General features: G+C 41.9%; 1 protein-coding gene across 2 annotated transcripts in view; it reads right to left on the reverse strand.

Annotated features, from left to right (window-relative positions):
• Window positions 1–15,622, reverse strand: part of DIS3L2 (DIS3 like 3'-5' exoribonuclease 2) — a 260,081-nt gene that overhangs the window by 111,683 nt on the left and 132,776 nt on the right. The gene's annotated exons all lie outside the window — the stretch shown is intronic.

Genomic DNA, 15,622 nt, shown 5'->3' on the forward strand with positions numbered 1-15,622 from the left:
GTGAAACTGATTGTTCCTTCCTAAGTGGAACAATTTGTCCTTATTGAACTTCATCCTATTTACCTTAGACCATTTCTCTAGTTTATCCAGGTCATTTTTAATTATGACCCCATCCTCCAAATCACTTGCAACCCCTCCCAGCTTGGTATCCTCTGCAAACTTAACAATTGTACTCTCTATACCGTCATCTAAATTGTTGACGAAGATATCGAACAGAACTGATCCCAAAACAGACCCCTGTGGAATCCCACTTGCTACACCCTTCCAACATTATTGTGAACCATTAATAACTACTCTCTGAGAACAGTTATCCAAGCCAGTTACGCACCCACCTTATAGTCACCCCATCTAAATAGTATTTCCTAGTTTACTGATAACAAGGTCATGCAAGACCGTATCAAACGCTTTACTAAAGTCTAAGTATACCACTTCACTGCTTCTCCCTTATCCGCAAGGCTTGATATCCTAACAAAGAAAGCTATCAGATTGGTTTGACATGATTTGTTCTTTACAAATCCATGCTGGCTGTTTCCTATCACCTTATTTTCTTCTGGATGTTTGCAGATGAATTCCTTAATTACCTGTTCCATTATCTTCCCTGGTCTCTAGTTTCCTGGGTTGTTCTTATTTCCCTTTTTATAGATGGGCACTATATTTGCCCTTTTCCAGTCTTCTGGCATTTTTCCCGATTTCCATGACTTTTCAAAGATGATAGCTAAAGACTCAGTTACCTCCTCTATCAGCTTCTTGAGTATTCTAGAGTATGCTTCATGAGGCCCTGGTGACTTGAAGATATCTAACTTTTCTAAGTAATTTTTAACTTGTTATTTTTTTAATTTTAACTTCTCAACCTACCCCATTTCCACTAGTATTCACTATGTTAGGCATTCCTTCATCATCACACTTCTTGACAAAAACCGAAAGAAAGAAGTCATTAAGCACCTCTGCCATTTCCAAATGTCCGGTTATTATTTCTCCCTCTTCACTGAGCAATGGGCCTACTCTGTTCTTGGTCTTCCTCTTGCTTGTAATATATGTGTAGAATGTCTTCTTGTTACCTTTATGCCTCTAGCTAGATTGATCTCATTTTGTGCCTTCACCTTTTTAATCTTGCCCTTGCATACTTGTGTTGTTTGCTTATGTTCATCCTTTGTCATTTATCTTAGTTTCCACTTTTTACATTACTCCTTTTTGATTTTTAGATCATGTAAGATCTCCTGGTTAAGTTAAGGTGGTCTCTTATCATACTTTCTATCTTTCCTATGCAGTGGTAGAGTTTGCTTTCGAGCCCTTAATAATGTCCCTTTAAAAAACTACCGTCTTCAGTTGTTTATCCTCTTAGTCTTGCTTCCCATGGGACCTTACCTACCAGCCTCTGAGTTTATTAAAATCTGCCTTCCTGGAATCTATTGTCTCTGTTTTGCTGTTCTTTCTTCTACCGTTCCTTAGAATCATGAACTCTGAGATTTCATGATCACTTTCACCCAAGCTGCCTTCCATTTTCACATTTTCAACCAGCTCCTCCCTATTTGTTAAAATCAAATCTAGAACCGCTTCCACCCCAGTAGCTTTCTCAACCGTTTGAAAAAAAAAAATGTCTCCAAAGCAGTCCAAGAATGTATTGGATAATCGTGCCCTGCTGTGTTAGTTACCCAACATATGTCTGGATAATTCAAGTCTCCCTTTACCACCAAATCCTGTGCTTTGAATGATTTTGTTAGTACAGGCAGTCCCCGGGTTACGTACAAGATAGGGACTGTAGGTTTGTTCTTAAGTTGAATCTGTAAGTAAGTCGGAACTGGCGTCAGTCGCTGCTGAAACTGATCAGTTTCAACCGCGGCTGAATCTGGACGCCAGTTCTGACTTACATACAGATTCAACTTAAGAAACCCAGGCGTCCCCAAGTCAGCTGCTGCTGAAACTGATCAGCGGCTGATTCCAGGAAGCCCGGGGCAGAGCAACTCTGCCTCGGGCTTCCTGTAGTCAGCCACTGGTCAGTTTCAGCAGCAGCTGACTTGGGGACGCCTGGGGCAGAGCAGCTGGGGTGCTGCTGAGTTGCTCCAGTAGCGCGGCTCCTCGGCGCTACTGGAGCAACCCAGCAGCACCCCAGCTGCTCTGCCCCAGGCGTCCTGATTCAGCCGCTGCTGAAACTGACCAGCAGCGGCTGAATCAGGACGCCTGGGGCAGAGCAGCTGGGGTGCTGCCGGGTTGGTCCGGAGCGGCGCTGCGGGACCGACCCGGCAGCCCCCAGCTGCTCTACCCCACGGGTAGGCAAGAAAAGCCTGGTCTTCTGGGGGGGGGGCACTAGCTGCACCCCCCCCCCAGCAGACCAGGGAGACGGGGGTGGCGGGACTGCCCAAGTCCTCCACGGCTTTGCTCCGTCTCGCTGACCTGGGAGACGCAGAGCAAAGCTGCAGAGCACGCGGGCAGCAGGACCGTCCAAGCGCGCCACGGCTGTCCCACTGTGGGCGTGCTCTGAGGCTTTGCTCCCCATCTCCCTGGTCTGCTAGTCGGGAGACGGGGAGCAAAGCCGCGGAGCACGCCCGCAGGGGGACAGCTCAAGCGCGCCCGGGCTGTCCCGCTGCGGGCGTGCTCCAAGGCTTTGCTCCCTGTCTCCCTGCAGACCAGGGAGACGGGGAGCAGTTTTTCTCACCCCAGAGGATGGGGGCGGCGGACCGCGGTGCATCTGGGCGTCCCGCCGCTCCCGTCCTCCGGGGCGAGAAAAGCCCCGTTCGTAACTGCAGATCCGACATAAGTCGGATCCGCGTAACTCGGGGACTGCCTGTAGTTTAAAAAAAGCCTTATCCACCTCTTTTGCCTGGGTAGGTGGTCTGTAGTAGACCTCTAGCACGATATCACCCTTGTTTTATACCCCTTTTAACCTAACCCAGAGACTCTCAACAAGTCTGTCTCCTATGTCTATCTCCACCTCAGTCCAAGTACATACATTTTTAATATATAAGGCAACACCAGAATGAGACTGACAAGCTTATTCTGCAGTACTTCAAGCAGAAAGAACAATACACTGCTGGCTCAGAGATCTGCGCCAGTTTCCATTTCATTTCCAGGTGGAGCAAAGGTTGCAACCAATGACCCACTGGCCTAGAACACTGGACTCCTGAAAACGCAGCTGTCTTCTTGCATAATAGCATTGTGGTTACAATTAAAGGAGATATTAGCAGCCGCCTGTTTTAAAGTCATAGGGGCTGCTAACAGAGGCAGCGAGTCTTCCTGATCTTGGGAAGTACTTTAATCTCTTGGTCCAACAGAGCCTAGTTTGTTGACCTTCAAGAAACAGTACAAGTGCCCTCTGTTTTTTTCCCACAAAGCTGGACTAACAAATGTACAGTCATGATCTGTGGAATACTTATAATTCCAGTGGTCTTTTTAATTATTAATAGGCTTTTAATTCGCTTGTTTTTAAACAGGGTTTAGATATTTTTCCTTATATTTAAAAAAGCCCACAACTTGCACTAATGCAGAACTAGCAAAAATCCCATTTATCATAGGGTAACATTGCAAGCAGGTGTATAAATAAAGCATGAGTCTATAGCACGACTGTTTTCATCTAATTTCTGTATTTTAAGTGTAATTTGATATTACCTACATACACTAATTACAACGAGTCCTGTGGCCCCTTAAAGTCTAACAGTTTTACTTGACCATGAGTTTATATCCCTGCCTCTGTAATTTCCACTCCAATGCATCTGATGAAGTAGGTTTTACCCATGAAAGCTCATGCCGAAATAAATCGGTTAGTCTTTAAGGTGCCACAGGACTCCTAGTTGGTTTTGCAGATACAGACTAACACGGCTCCCCCTCTGAGACTTATACAATAGTAAGGAATGCAAAATATCTGACTAGCCAACCTTCTGATGATAATGTAGTTTAACAGGCTGGGGACTGAAAGTTATACATAAGCCTATTTGAAGGCAACTGAAAAGTACAGGGAAGAGGGAATGACGGAATGTAGCTTTGTCCATCTAACCTGTATTCCATTAAAGTAGCCTGCAGAGAGTAAACACAATGGGTCACAGTGTCAGAGTGTAATAATCCCATCCCACAATGAGGGACAAATTCCATAAATCATTAGAAAGGTTGGGAGAAACTTCTGTAGGTTAAAGACCAAATGGGTCTCCTCAGAAAGCTGCCTACAGCTGTGTTGTGATATTATCAGATGCCCTGAAAGCTGCTCTACATGGATCAAGAGCCCAAGCCTGAAATTACTTAGACAGTAAGTCTAAGACCAACAGTCTGATCAACAGTTTTAATATCACAAGCATTTAAAGCCAACACTTTCAGAAGGTAAAAAAACACTGATTTCTTTTGAAGCCAATATTGTAATGTACTGACCCTACAGGCAAATATTGACCAAAGGAAGAGGAGATGGGGTCATTACATCATGACTTTAATGGCACTTTAATTCAATATGCACACTGTTACATACATGAACTTTTTATTTTCAGCAGAGAAAAAAAAGATTGACAAACCCAGAAAGATCTCATTACATGAGATAATAAAACACGAAGGCAGCCAATAAAAACACACAGAGCAGAGTTAAATTTCGCCCAAGATTCCCATCAGAGGTTCTAAAGGCAGGGGTCAACCTGAACCTTCTGCGTTTGAACTTTTAATGGAAACCCTAAGTAAATATTTTGTTACATATATTGATATAATGTGCACTGGCAGCTCTCAGGTTTGTATCGCTTAAAGTATGACTCACTCATGGTCCTCCCCACCCTCAGCCACCCCCCCAAAAATCCAATCCCAAAGAACGTTAAGATACAGTATAAAGATTTCTGTAATCAGCCAATATGACTTCTCTTAAGCCGCTGCTTTTAAAATGTCCTAGACAAAATACCATAGTAATCTGTTCAGCAAATGCTGCTCAGAAAGCACTGACGATTGCTAGGAAAATGAAGGATCTTTGTAGACAGAGAAATGTGGTTCCCCTCCGGAATTCCCCTCTGAGTGTGCAGGTATTATTTTCTCTGCTCTGATGGATTTTAAGTTCACAAAAGGAAAGGCGACAGAATGTATGATCTTCAGAAAGGGAGGAGAGTTAAACCAGCTCATTCAATGTAGGGATTTTAAATTTAGATTAATTTACTCATCGAATAGTTGATGGGATTTCCATCGACTATTCAATTAGTCTACAAGGGCGTCTCTTACTACAGTTCAAAAGTGGAAGCCCCGTACGGAGTGTGCCTGAGCCTTTGAAATATACAGGAGCCGCACAGGGAGACGGGGACAACGGGGGACTCCCTGTAGCACCTTAGTCTCTGAAATGTACAAGCAGGGGCAGATGATCATTTCACGGGGCCCCCCTTTGCCACGGTGCATGGGGCTCTTGTACATTTCAAAAGGAAGCCAGAAGGGAGCAGGGGACAAGCGGGAGACTCTCCTGTTGGCCCTGCCCCCCTCACCCTTTGCGCTACTGCCTCTCTATCTATTCCTTACAATTGGTACACGCCCTCCCTGTTTCTACCCCACCTCTAGCACCATCTCGTGCAAGAGAAAAGGTGACTTGAAAATGTCGGTGATTGTTCATCTGAGAATACAAGAGTACGGCAGAAAAAGACAAAAGACTCATTTATGTTTACGTACTATCAGCAGTCAACACTACAGGACTGTACGCAGGAATTAAAGTCGCCCTGCGCTTGGTGCTGCACAGATACATAAAAGGCAGCTCTTGCCCTAGAAAGGTCTCATTCTAGAACAAGGACAAGATGCAAAAGGTGGATGGAAACAAATAGAGGTGGGGGGCTGGGAGGATGTGGCAGAACTAAAACAGTATTACCCCACACAAATCTTAATTCCGAGCGACATGCCCTCAGGTGGATGGAACTGAAGATATGTCTACCCAGTCTTTGCATCCGAGTGCAGGCAGATACATGCTAGCTTGCTCAAGGCAGGGCACTAAGAAGAGCAGTGGGATCACAGTGGTGTGTGTGTGGGGGGGAGGGTTTGGCTAGCTGCTTGATTACATATCTGAGGGCTGGGCTGACCTGTAGTGGGGTGCCTAGCACCAGTCACCATCCTGGCCACCCTCCTGTTTATAGCTTGCTAGCATGTGCCTGTCTAGCCACACAGGGGAGCACCTTCCCAGCTGCTGTTGCAATATAACCTCTGCGTTCACTGAGTCATGAGGAAATTATTGGAACTTGTTATTACTTTAAAAGGGTGTTAAAGGAGGAGGGAGAAAATTTGTTCTCCTTGGCCTCTGAGGGTAGGACAAGCAGCAATGGGATTAAACTGCAGAAAGGGAGGTTGAGGTTGGACATGAGGAAAAACTTCCTGTCAGGGTGGTTAAAGACTGGAATAAGTTGCCTAGAGAGTTTGTGGAATCTCCATCTCTGGAGATATTTAAGAGCAGGTTGGACAGACACCTGTCAGGGATGATCTAGATGGTGCTTGATTTTGCCATGAGGGCAGGGGACTGGACTTGATCTCTCAAGGCCCCTTCCAGTTCTAGTATTCTATGATTAACAACTTCTCTAGCACCAGCAGTATTCACACTGCTTTTATACACTCTCACACGACATTCCTGCCTCAAGGAACTCTCACAAATTGAATGAAAAGAGGTGTTATGACTGGTGACATATTTACTTATTTTAGACACAGGCAACTAGACCATCACAGCAGCATATGGTCACCAAAGAAAGACAAAGATTCCACTGGTACCTCCAAACTTCACAGACATTGAAGTGCTTGGTTTGGAAGATACAGTGGACGAGACAAGTAGGTGTAAAAAGCTGTCCAAAGAGTAAATTATTTAGACAGCTCTTAAGCTCAAAGACAAAAAGAATTGCTTTTATTTGTCAACTGAGGTCACTTCTCTACCCCAGGATGCCAAGCTATTGTTCAAACAGCAGACGTGTTTTATTTCATTATTTTAAAATAATGAGGGGAAAAATGCTTAAATCTTACTTGTATGCCCTCTGGCCATTTTGGTTTCTGAAAGCACATTGCAAATGGGCATGGGTCTATTGCCTTGTTTACCAAGAAATCCTAAACCTTTTTACGGGCACATGATGCTGTTTCAGTCATCTGAAGTAGAGCTACACACATTTTCAGTCATTAATATTTTCTACTCTCACTAAATCCTCCTATTATTAAGTTCTTTGACATAAAACTTGATGAAAAACATTTGACAATTAAAAAAGCCCCATGTCTTTGGTGAATGGATGAGCAAGTGTGAAGCTAAGGGTACGTCTAGACTACCGCGTTTTGTCGACGGAAGTTTTGTTGACAGATACTGTCAACAAAACTTCCGTCGACAAAGAGCGTCCAGACACATTGAGTTCTGTCGACAAAGCAAGCTGCTTTGTCGACAGAACTCCGTAGTCTGGACGCAATGTTACAGGCAATAACACCTTCTGTCGACAGAAGGCGTTATGCCTCGTAAAATGAGGTTTACCAGCGTCGACAAAACTGCCGAGTTCTGTCAACGTTATGTCGACAGAACTCAGCGGTAGTGTAGACGCTGGTATAGTTTTGTCGACAAAAGTCCACTTTTGTCGTCAAAACTAGGTAGTCTAGACACACCCTAAGTTAGTATTTTCACACAACCATCAGCATGAAAGTTACTTTCTGAAAGATCTCGCGTATCTTTATTTCTGGAACCTGCAAAGCTGAGGGGTAGGGAGAGCTACATTTTGGCTTCTCAGAAGGGAGTTAAAATCCTAGGGTTAGAAGAGTCTTCAGGGGGCTGTAGAGTCCAACCCCCTGCTCAAAGCACTTGTTAGTCTCTAAGGTGCCACAGGACGACTCGTTATTTTTGCATTTTTGAGTTCTTCTGTTCTCATCCTGAGGCCATTTAACCCTGTGACATCAACTGAGCACCGCAGAAGTGACTGCAGTTTTACCAGTAGGGTTCGGATTGGCTTCAGGTGTGGGGAAAAACAGAAGTAGATGTTTTCATGACACTGTAAAGAATAAGCGAAGACAAGAAGCAGAAACAGAAGGCTGGAGTTAAACTGCTTCTGGGTGGAACATTTTCCAGAATTTCCATGGATGTATCAGCAATTCTTCAAATAGTTTTAAAATGATGAGGAGGAGACTAACTCCATGTATTAGTAGATTAAATGCTGTGAGCATGTCTGTCACAGAAAAACATACGGTCTTTGTCTGCAGCGGATAATAAATTAAACACCCAGTATCCTAAAACCACTTCACAATAGGTTTTAAGAGCTACCTTTTATACAGCAAAACGACATGTGTACAGTACACCTTCATAAGGGCTTTTCCTGGCACTTTACAAACAACACATTAAAGAGCCCAGCTTTCATATGCCAAAATCTTAATCCAAATCATTTAAGTTTATATCTAAATACTATGGGCTGGGTTGGCATTTAAATGCTCTGCTAGGAACAAATTCGTCAGCACTTCCCAGTTCTGGAGGGCAAGTTCTAAGAGCCGGGTGGAGAGCTCTGCCTAGATGAACACCAGTTATTCCTCGGGCATGGAGAGTGTCTGAGGTGCAATTCCTCAGCAGGAAAACGGTAAGCACCGGGAATGTCCTGAGCTGCTGTGACAAGTCTTACTGCTGAACTCAGAGCTAGCTGCCTGCACTCTGTATGATGCTACACCTCACACATGAGACAGGCCAGCACAGCACTGCAGGAGCCCCTTTCTAGGGTCACTAGAGCATTGTTTGCTTCTGAACCAGTGTCTGACAATACATACTGCTGCTCTCAAGATGGTAACACTCTTAATCTTCTCGTTTTGGTGGAGTACCAGAGTTGACAGGCAAGCGCTCGGTGGTCAATTTATCGTGTCTACAATAGACATGGCGAATCGACCCCTACTGGATCGATAGCTGCCTGTCGATCCAGTGGGTAGTGAAGACATACCCACAGATTAAAGCTGCCATTCAGACAAGCTGTTACTCAGATCAGTGAGGCAGTGATTGCGTTTCTGTAAAACCACATTTCCCTCTCAGAAGGAGCTTCTTGCAGGTAGCTGAAAGTTACCTCAGGAAACTGAGCTGGCTGTCACAACAGTAAGGCCTGTAGCCAAGGCAGTGAAGGGAAAAGGACAAATTTTTGGCATTCAAACCACAAATTGTTTCTAGTACTATCAAAGCTAATTCTATGAGGAAATTAGCACTTATTGACTTTAGAGAGCTGGGAAGTGGCACCCAGCAGCCGTCATGATGAAATACAATAATTTTGAGTGTAGGAGGTTGCTCTGTTCCTGAGATGAAGGTCTGAAGTCAGGAGAGATCAAGGTTTCCTTTCTACTAGATGGGTCCTTTTTGTGATGTCTATATTTAACACAGTCACGATGCCCTGGCTGCACACGCCTTGGCCTTCAAAGAGACCTTGGGATTCAGCAACAGCCCAACATGTAGAAGGTTTTTCCCCTTAAGCAGCCTTGACATTTGCTTATTTTAGGATATGGGGCAGCCAGTGAGGTTCTTTATTGTTTCTTTTTCTACCCTCTGTACCTTCCTATCATCCAACTTTATATTCTTCTTAAATGCTTCCCACTGAACCAGTTTTTACACTTTCCAAGTAATGAATATACAGTCGATGATCAAGAGATACTGTTCTAAATTATATTTTAAGAGATTCCCTCCTCCCCATTATAACTGAAATCTTAAATTCCAAAATGTTGGAAAATTAACAACTAAATTAAACATCCGGCTAACTGGATATTTGTTATTAATATTTTTACGATAGAGAATGACAGCATCTTTGGTATTTGGATAAAACAAACAAAATACAGGAGTGAGATTAATTGTGTGGAAGTTTATTTTAAGCTCCATTCATACCCTCTTATGTTTACTCTTTTGATTGGTTTTCAGAGTTCATTTGGTTTATTGACACAGCCCAGTTTCCATTAGGTTTGCCTGTGTGCTGCCTATGATTTGAAGTTTTTCTTTATAGTCATTTCAGAAATCTGGCATTCAAGGTTCCTTGCAAAGAATGGAAATCCCAGGTAGGATGTCTACACAAGGCAATGTATGAAAAACACTCCGAGGCCCTTTTATCCACTCACCAGAATCCTGAACCACACAGATTTCAAAACTTGCTTTTGGGTATTTTCTTTAATATTTAATTGAAGTGTATTACATACTCATAAACGGATAAAAAGATCCATTGGTATATGAAAATCTGTACCTCTACATCTTTGGGAATTGTCCCAGGTCCTGAATTTATGGTTATTTGACCAGGTCCAGATAACTTTAATTGGAGAACTCATTCTTATGGCAGAAACAAATAAAAAATAACATTATAAGTGGCTATGCTGCTGCTTGCATAACCAAATCCAAGTATCGTATCCATGCTCTTTAGTTCAAACTGTCCATTTTTGAATATTAAGCTTTTTGGAATAGGAATAATCATCTTTTGAACATAGCTGAAGTGCCATGCAAAGTTGTCATGGAATCTATAAAAATATGGATTACACATAGTGAATCACATTTTCAAAAATATAAACTTTTGCTTAATCTTTGTGAAAACTTGCTTTGAAACAAATGCAAGAAACAAGAGCTATAGTTAAGATTTTTTAACAACTACTACCCGAAAACAGATCACGGTGCTATTATCCCCACTAGCTTGCATCCTGTGCATCTCTACCAAAACTAGCCGGTACAGTAGAAACTCAGAGTTATGAGCACCAGTTACAAATAGATCAAGTCAACCACACACCTCATTTGGAACCAGAAGTACACAATCAGGCAGCAACAGAGACAAAACCAACAAACAAATTCAATACTGTGTTAAATGTAAAATACTTAAAAAAAAGTAAGGAAATTGGTTTTGTGCCATTTTCATTTAAATTAAGATAGTTAAAAGCAGCATTTTTCTTCTGCATAGCAAAGTTTTAAAGCTGTATTAAGTCAATGTTCAGTTGTAAACTTTTGGAAGATCTGTAATGTTTTGCTGAGAATTAACAAGAATTTCAAAAGTTACAAACAACCTCCACTCCTGAGCTGTTCGTAACTCTGAGATTCTTCTGTATTGGGAACAAGTATATTTTCCCTTGAACTGCCACATATTTGGGGCCAGTTTGTGATTCTCTAATGCATACTAAACAGTACCTTACACCACGGGTAGTCTTAGGCCACATCTATACTTACGCTGTGGTGGTCGAAATTCTGGCATTTAATTTAGCATGTCCAGTAAAGACCCACTAAATCGTACACTGAGGGCACCCCCGTCGATGCCGATGCTCCTCGAATCATGAGGAGTAAGGGAAGCCAGCGGTAACATTTGTCCCTATCGATCTCTCACCATGGAGATGGCACCAAAGTTCAAATTAAGGTACGTTGACTCTAGCTACACAATTAACGTAGCTGGAGTTGCGTATCTTGAACTTCTGTAAGTATAGACATGACTTTGGTGATTTGAAGGGTGGCACAATCTATGACCCCATTCAATTCTAGCCTTGAAAAATTAGAAGTGATGGCTACTAACGTAGGAACAACCAACACTTTCATTTAAAACAACATAAATGTAAGGTACACTATGGGTAGTGCAATCCATCTAGTATTACACAGGAACGCGTACAGTAGCCATCTGTATTTGAGACAGACTGGAATATACACTGCAATACTGCAGAGAATTTGCAACCACAAGCCTTGAAGGGGAACACAGGGAAATGCACCTGTTTATAATCATTGTAACATATCTCTCTCACTTTCCCAGCAACAGAACATAGTTCAGGTCCCAAATAAGAAACCACTGGGTTAATCAGCTAGTAACATTGAAGTTATGTTGACTAATCACATCAGATGTCCAAAGAAAAACTGCTTGCTTATTCCCTATATTTGACTCTTGCAAAAACCTTTTCCTACGTAAGTTGCAATTTATGCTCCTTTTGCAATAGACTCAAGTACTGCCGTGTGGTTTCTATAATTTCCTCTCAATCCACGTCATGTATCTTTCGTCTGAAACACCTTTCGCAAAGGAAAGAAGAACGTGCCATGCTTATTTTGCTCCACACTAGCTGGTATTTTAGTGTTTATTCTACATACATTACTCCAAGAAGGTTGCTGCATGGTGTGCTGTGGGAGACAAATGGAGTAGCTGAAAGCAATACTGTTGTGTTGCCAGCTCAGGGAAGATTTAAGCAAAAGCTACTAAGAAGCCAGGAGAGGCAGGGAAGGACAAATCCAGATATAAGGGTGACCAGAACATTATTATTTATGCCCTATAAAGCAGCACAGAAATGTCAAGTGTACAAAACAAAAACTAACCTCCTGCCTTAAACAGTTTGCAGTGCAGGTTTAAACAACAGGGGCTGAGACACAAGATGAACATCTGGCCACTTGAAAGGTTGGTGAAAATGCATTGAAGGTTATCGGCGGTTTTACATGATTTATTCAACGTGTAAGTCACTACACTTAACTAAGAAGGGCATTCCAGGAAGAGAGGACAATATAAAAAACATCATAGAAGTGGGATGAGGAATGGGTCATCCAAAAATGCAGCACGAAGAGAGGAGGAAGAAGTTAGACAAAGAAGATACAGAGGGCAGTGAAGACAAGTGACAGGAGCTTGACAGGAGAGACCATTCTGAGCCAGGGAAAGGGTGTTATAGAGGGATGACTATGGCGGCAATTACAGCATCACAGCTGACTCTGGAAGGGACTAGATGGGAGGCCTTGGTATCAGGAAGGCTAAAGAGAAGGAAGGCAAGAGAGAAGATGACATAAAAAGTTTTAGTACAGAAGATAGAAAGGGATGGACAGATCTTGGGAAATGTAAAACCCAGGCGATCTGGTGGATGTGTCTGTGTGGGATCCCTTGGCTCCACAATCAACCCATCAATGTCATGGGGAGAAGACTACATAGTAACTACATTTTGTAAAATAGCATGGGTCTGAGAAGATGGGAAGAAGTTGAACTGGTTTTCAATCACCGTGTAAAAGAATGTGCATAATGTGAGTTAGTGGTTTCTAGTAGGGATGTTACACACAGCAACTCTGTAAACATGGTCAACAATATAACTTTGGAGGCACTAAATGCATGTGAAGAATAGATAACTGACCAGCAGCATACACTGAAATATACTGATATTCGTCGGCCAATTATTTCCTACCACAGTCCATGGAATTTCTGAAGAGGAAATTGTCTGTCTTGAAATTTGTCAAAGTACAGTATGGAAATAAAATCAACTCTGTTTCCACTAGCAAGTACCCACAAACATGGACCACTGATGTTGCGGTGATGTGTTGCTGGAAATCTACCGACACATGTCGACAAATAATTCCCAAGAACAGCCTGGTGAATATGTGAAATGTGAACAGTTTTGTTGAACACGCTAGTAACATGGTACGCTTCTGTCCTGAGATTAAGTCTTAGGTTCTGTTTTCAGGTGAAAATATTGATGACCAAGTTCAAAGTTTGCTTTCCATGGACATTCTGCAATATTTGCTTGAACTTAACTGTCCTGATAAACATTCCTAGTTTCCAGTAATCTCGTTCACTAGAACATGTGCAAAAAGCATCAGACAAACAAATTCATTTTCTTTATATTTGTAAAGAGCTCAGTTATTCACTAAACTTTTTCTACATCATTCCCAGAGCTCTAATAGAAACTCAGATTTGTCTCCTCCTTGTGGTCAACCATCTAAACATAATACTGTACAGTATGAAAATAAAATAATTTGCATAACTGAACAGCTTTAGCGGGAAACTGATATATGTGTATTTTTATAACAACGAGAACAGTATGTTTTATTTCTCTGGTATCCTTAATGAGTATGACAGTTAATCAAAGGTGGCTTCCGACTGAACTAGCGCATTTCCTGACATACATTCTAGAAAAGCTCCCAACTGCTGCCTAATTTTGCCATTAGATTCTGTAGCAAGTATGTATTTATAAAAAAATTACTATGTTTATCTCTTCATTCATTCTTTGTCTCCTCCCATGAGGACATCTCCCATTGTAAGGAATCTATGGGCTCTCCACACAGAAATCCAGGAATCGCCTAAATCTAAACTATTATAAAAAGGAGAGGTGTCTATCACGCTGTCTGTCACAGAGAACACCTTGGAGGTGTCTGTCTCCAAGGAACTGCAAGCAGGTATGAGACTCACTGGAATGGATCTGCAGACTTTCCCTGGGAAGAAGAAATTCCAGCCTAGATAGATATTCCCCTAGAACGCCTTCTCCTGGTCATAAGGTTGAGGGAAATATGCAGGCATGGAAAACGGAGCTATTACGTTGAATGGCTCAATGGAGCATTTGCTTTTTAAATCCTTACAAATCTGTGCAATACAGTCTGCATGTATAAGTGCTCACATCTTACTTTTGAACGCTCAGAAATTTTCGTTTTTACTATAAATTTACGGATGGTTTAAAAGACAGTGAAACAAGTGTTAACAGAAGAGGGTCTGGACTTTTTGAAGACAAAGCAATCTGCTTGGATTTTGTGCAGGCTTGTAGTAAAACAATATTGTTAAATTCTGCCTCAGAGTTGCTAGCATACAATATAATCAGAAATAATTTTACTGGCCTCACATTTCTTTTAATCTGTATCCCTGTTTTATTGCCCTGTTATACTATATTCTACCTGGGTCTGAATGACATGAGAATGTATTGGCTGTGTTACCCAAAACAAACAAAAACCCCTCGGTTTTAGACATCTGCCAACAAGCTTTTTTGGAATCATGTCTCTAGCCTTCCTTGTTATTGTGAATTATCCCAGCATGATCACATCAGATGATCTCAAAGAAACAATACAGAAACTTTTTTAATTTGAGTTAGCATGAATGTGATTAGGTCACACTTCTAAATCAAATGCTACATGGAAGCTTTTCTGAAATAAACAGAGCTCTCTACTCCATCCACTATTTGTTTAGCAGTGCAGGTATTTCAACTGGGAAGCTCTAAAAGCCAAATCTTCAGGATTTGGGGCAAGAAACCTTTTATCCTGCAGATTTACTGTGCATCAGAACCTCAAAGTGAAGAACACCTCAGAAACAGAGGCGTTCGTAACTCTGAAATGTTGATAATGCAGAACAAAACAATGGTTCTCTCAAAATGTTATAGCTTTGAAACTTTACTATGCAGAAGAAAAATGCTACTTTCACTTTTTTAAAATAGCTTATGTTGAACACAATTCTCTACTGTGTTTATTTTTCTCATCACTGCTTATGCCTGATGGGGTACTTCCGGTTCCAAATAAGGTGTGTGGTTGAGTGGTCAGCTCATGTTCGTAACTCTGAGGTTCTACTGTTTAATAGTTCCAAGGTGAGGCCAGGCAAAACAGAAAACTTAAAAAGGCAAATGGCAAGAGTGAAATGCAAGTACAAGAGATTAAATCTGCTCATGTGAGTATTACAAGTTTTCTTGCAATAAATAGCAAGAGGGAATTTTAGCCAACAAAGACCTTCAAATAGGTATCGTGTTCTTTTATCCAGGTACAGCTTATCCTAGATCATGAAGTTCTACCAAACCTTTAAAACCCAAATGAGGTCTATTAGGTCAGTAGACATAACTCCCACAAAGACAGAAGAAGACAGATACAACTCAGATGAAGTTGCAGCAACAAACCTTGGTCTGTATATACCGATGCCAAGGGTTACAAATACAGTTTAACGAGGTCTGTTTTAAGAGATTTCAGAAAGAGGGCAATTAAAAGAATAAAATAAAACTTGCTTAA

Source organism: Pelodiscus sinensis, chromosome 10, assembly GCF_049634645.1.
Source record: "Pelodiscus sinensis isolate JC-2024 chromosome 10, ASM4963464v1, whole genome shotgun sequence".
Classification (NCBI taxonomy): domain Eukaryota; kingdom Metazoa; phylum Chordata; order Testudines; family Trionychidae; genus Pelodiscus; species Pelodiscus sinensis.